Source organism: Ammospiza caudacuta, chromosome 1 (genome assembly GCF_027887145.1).
Source record: "Ammospiza caudacuta isolate bAmmCau1 chromosome 1, bAmmCau1.pri, whole genome shotgun sequence".
NCBI lineage: Eukaryota > Metazoa > Chordata > Aves > Passeriformes > Passerellidae > Ammospiza > Ammospiza caudacuta.
In genome coordinates this window covers 3,940,600-3,945,688 of record NC_080593.1, presented here as the reverse complement: position 1 = coordinate 3,945,688, position 5,089 = coordinate 3,940,600, and positions in this window count along the sequence as shown.

The window sequence follows — 5,089 nt, the reverse complement described above, 5'->3', positions numbered from 1 at the left end:
AAAGCTGGGATTAAAATAAACAGCAGCAAAGAGGAATTTCACAAAATACAGGGAATTTAAAGGGTAATATCATTAATACTGGTTAAGGCTTCAATGTGAAAAAAGATGAGATGAACAGCATTTAAAGGACTGTTTCTGTGAAATATTTAGTTTCTATTCCTGCATCATCTGGCTGGCAGTACCAGATTCAGCTTTATCCAGCTGTATGTGTTTGTATTTGTTGGTTTTAGGACATTGATTTTGGAAAGAATTTGGCCAACATTGAAATAGGGGCTTGATCCAAGCTCTACTGTAATATTTATGTTCATTCCTGTCAGTTTTGGGGCAATATTGTGTTGAATGAGGAAGAGTTTGAGGGGAGTAGGAAATGCCTTTTTTTTTAATTAAAGCATCCTTAAAAGCAATAATAGAAGACAAAACAGGAGTTGTTTCAGGCACCACCTATGTAAGAGAATCACAAATAATGATTTAGATTTGCAGATTGATCCAGTCAGATTAGCAAATGTAACTGACACCACGGATGATACAGGAAATTCTGTACTGATGTCTCAACATGGCTTCAAAATGTCTGACGAAAAGGATATTTCATCTTACTGCAATAAATATCACCAACTTTAGCACTTGTGACAAACCCCTGCAATCTGGGATTTTTTTAATCCAAAAAAAAAGGATCCAGACTGTAAAATACTAGATAGCTCTGATTTAGCAAAGATGCATTCTGGGAAGGAAAAAGAAATCACTTTAATATCAGTTTTTGGACAGGGAGAGGAGAAAACAAGTGTGCAGATAAAAGGAGGTTTCAGAGGGCACCTAAGCTATTTTTAGCTATTCAGGAACTGAATATTTGAGCAATCAGGAGTTTTTTAGGAAGCTTTATTGTTACATCAGCATAGGATGAGCAACCATTTAGCAGCTGAAAAACTTCATTACCAATGCTGTAGCTAGTAAGAAGCCATGACATTCCTAATGGGCCAAACTAGAAGGAAAAGGTTAAAAATTGCATAGAAATTTTAGGAGAAAACAGTGGATCTGATGCCTTCTAACTCAGGATCACTGAGCAGCTCCACGGGTAGAGATATTTCTTCTCTCCTGTTTGTCAAGCCAGTTGATATATGACAAATTAGGTAACAGATTTTCCTCTGAGAATTGGAAGATCTGAAATGAGGAATGGGCTGATGAGACCTTCCCTATTTGTGTCCCCAGGTGTCCCCTCATTCCACAGGAGGGGGGAAAGGTTTCCTCCACAGATGGCTGAGAGTCAGGCTGAGGTGTGAAATGAAATGAAGTGGAAAATAGAGGAGAAAATGTCTCTTACTGAGGGAGCCTTCAACAAGGTTTAGGACATGAAAATAAAGCTTAAAGTCAAAGCTGGGATTATGGGTGAGACAAGGCAAAGATCAGTAAGAACAGCATAAATGACCAGTTCAGGTTTTTTGGATGAAGCAACAAAGAAGGGAAATTTTGGCTGGGAGAGAGTTCAGAAATTGTGACTCAAAAAGTTAAATCCCTTTTCTGTAGAAAAATATGCAGGCAGGGGAAATAAGAGGCTGAGGCATATAATTATATATATATATATATATATATATATATATATATATATATATAAAATTTTTCAGTTTAATTCATCATAAATATATATATTGGTTATATATGTATATTTTTATATGTAAATACATATAAAATATATATTTTCTATATATTGGTTATAAATATATATAGATAATATATATATTTATAACCAATTAAACATGAAAACTTTTTTTTTTTTCATTCCTTGTTTTGCTTTTATTTTTTTGAAGTTTTTTTAAACTTGGAATAGTTTCATCACTTCTGTAATGATGTGACCAATTCACTGACACCAAGGAGACTTTACATCAAGCAATTGGCAGCTACTGGGGATTTTGTCACCTCTGAAAACACCTAACCTCTCATTCTGTGGTGTGCTGGGAGTACACTGAGCCGTGGGCAGGGCACTATTTTCAGGATTTCAAGTCAGAAATTCCATGTTTACATCTTGCAGGACAGCTCTGTCGTGTATGCTCCGCACAGAATAAGAGAAGAGGGAAATGAAGCCAAAAAGCTTTCATTTCTGAAACAATTTGTTCTTCTGCAACACCTACAATTTAATTACTATTTAATATCCTCTGCAGGTATTAAACCCTGACATGTGGCAGCATTTCTCCAAAGCAGACAAGAGCAATTCTCGAGCTGCGGGTGTGCAGCCACTCCAGCCCACAGAAAGCTGCTGCTCTCCGCGGAGCTTTTGTGTTCTGGGATGCACAAAGGAACAGATTAGAAGCTTTACCAGCTGGAAACTGATTAATTTGGTGTGGTTTTTGCAGCTGAACCAATCCCTCTGCCTGCCTGCAGGAGCACAAGTGGGAAAGTGTTGGAACCCAGGACATTCCTCTGGCTGCCCTGGGTGGTTTGAGACCCTGGCAGGGGCTCAGAGCCCTTGGCACGGAGTCAAAACCACCTGTGCCTTTGATTTTAGCCCACAGAAACAATTACCAACTTTGTGTGAGGAGTTACAAGCCACATGGGTTTGAGTAGAACGATCGTGAATTTATCACAGCGTGAAAAAGTAGAATTTTGGGGTTTTTAGAATAGGGGTTCAGGAGACAAGATGGAGGAAGCAAGATGGAGGAATCTGGTGTCCAGCTCTTCTTCTTCTTCTTCTTCTTCTTCTTCTTCTTCTTCTTCTTCTTCTTCTTCTTCTTCTTCTTCTTCTTCTTCTTCTTCTTCTTCTTCTTCTTCCTCCTCCTCCTCCTCCTCCTCCTCCTCCTTGCCCTCCATCTTCTGCTGTGATGGTGACACCTCTGGATTGGTTTAGAGTAGAGACAGACTGTCTAACATAGGTGATAGGTATTGGGAAATTATTGTAAATAAAGTACAGGTAGTTTTTAGTATAAAAAGCCAACACCACCCCAAGGCGGTCAGTGTGCCACGGACTGACCTGTCAGACAGACCTCAGCAGGTCAGAGTAAGAATGGAATAAATAAGAGAAAATAAACAAGCTTGAGAACCAGAGCTGAGGAATCTTGACTTCTTCTTTGGTTGTGGGGCTGGGAATAAAGACTTTTAATACCTCAGGAGCCATTTCAGCAACACAAAACCCGAGAGGAAAGGGAAGGTGATGAGATGAGCATGGGTAACTTTCTCCCATAGGCTCCTGGCACAGCTCAAAATGATGTCCAAATTTCATTCCAACACAGGATTTAAGTTGATTATTATTGAATTTCTCAAATTGCAAGGGAGCTGGAATATGTACAGAGATGGAAGGCACGGGAATGTTTATTTATGAGTCAGATTTCTCTTGATTTCTACAAGAGCCCTTAAGTGCTCGCCTGCTTCTTCCTTGGCTGGTAAGAAACACTTCAACAAGAAGAATAAAGTCCTTGTTTTGCACCAGGTCCTTATTCAAATGGGTTTGCTTTTGTTTTATTTTATGTCCTCAGTAATATTTGTTTTTCTCTTTGGATTTTGGTTCCTCCTCTCTTTCCTAAACTGCAAATATAATTGAAAAAATGTCCAAATTGAAAAAAAAAATAAAGTGAGAACACTTCAAATCAATTCAGGGTGGCAAAGCCCTCTAAGATTATTGAGTCCAACCATTAACCCAGCACTGCCAGGTCCTCCACTAAAGCAGGTCCCTGAGCATCACATCTTGGTTTTCTTTTCAGTCCTTGAGTAAAGAGGCGCTGTAATGAAGAATGAAACAATCAGGATGTCCAGACTAGGAAAAAAAATAGATATTTTCTAAATTTACATAAATAAGGTCAAATTCTGGGATAAAGAATAATTCCAGGAATCTGATTGCATTTTTCCCCCTTATTTTTCACTCTGAATAATTGTTTTATCAACTTTTTAAAAATTTGTCATTATTAAGTCCCAAGCAAACTGGCACCAAGAGAAGCACTGAACTAGTATGGGCTTTTTAGGTATTTTTCCTCCCATTTCTCCAGCAGGGAGCACACATAAAAATTATTCTGTAGATGCTGGGGACATGAGTGATAGAGAATCAAGGTGTGCTGAATTTCAAAAACAGTGTATAAGGGGCTTCTGAATCAGTTCATAGCAAGGATTTGTTGCCTCAAGGTGATTTCAAGGGGAGTAGATACATGAAAAGGATTTTGTGTGGATTTCATGGTGTGTTTTAATGCATACAAATGTAAAAAAAAACCCCAAACACCATAGAGATAAAGCTTTTTTTTTAAACAAGAGGGAAATCTCTGTTTGCAGCAAGCCAGAATTGTTGGTATTTTATTTTTTCCTTCCAGGCAAAGAAGACCACGAGAAGCTGGACTGAAGTAATTCCTGGCAGATTTGCATATCCTGCACTTTAAATCCTCAAACCAGCAGCTGGATTAACTCCCTGCAATGCTGCAAACCCTTGGGTGACCCAGGCTGTGAACCCAGACCTGGCTTTGTCAATAAACTGCTGCAGCACTATTGACCAGAGCTTAAATGAATGTTTCAATGATCCAGCTTCAAAAGCTTGCAGAGCAAAAGGCATTAAATGCTCACAAGCTGGGGGCAGTTCAGAGAACAGACAAACACATTATCCAGGGATGCACTGGTATGTTGGGATACAGATATCCACATCCCTCACAGCACAGGGTTTTTTCTTTACTAATCCACGACTGGCTGTACAATTGCAAACTCCTTAAATATTAAACTGTTTCCTCAAATTCATGCATGTGTCGTTTAGAAAAGCAGGTTGTTTTACCTTGTCAGTCACTCTTTTTTATTCCTTATCTGTTTTTTGGTTTTTTCTCTTCCTTTTAATCTATTCCTTCTTATATTTTCTGCATTTTGCCAGCATTATTCAGATGCCTCATGGGTAATGATAAATACAATTATGTCTTTAATATTTGGTAGGATCAAAATTCATGCTGCATGTCCCAGAGAAAATTGTTTTGTCAATCCCATTTTTACACTTGGAAGGTCCATCCATGATGTCAGGCTTGGAGAAGATTTAGATAGAAATGTAGGCACAGAAATAATCTGGGAATTTTAAGGATATTGGTGACAAGGACATAAATGAATCAGCTCTATCACTAAATTCTTTCTAATCAGACCTAGAAAA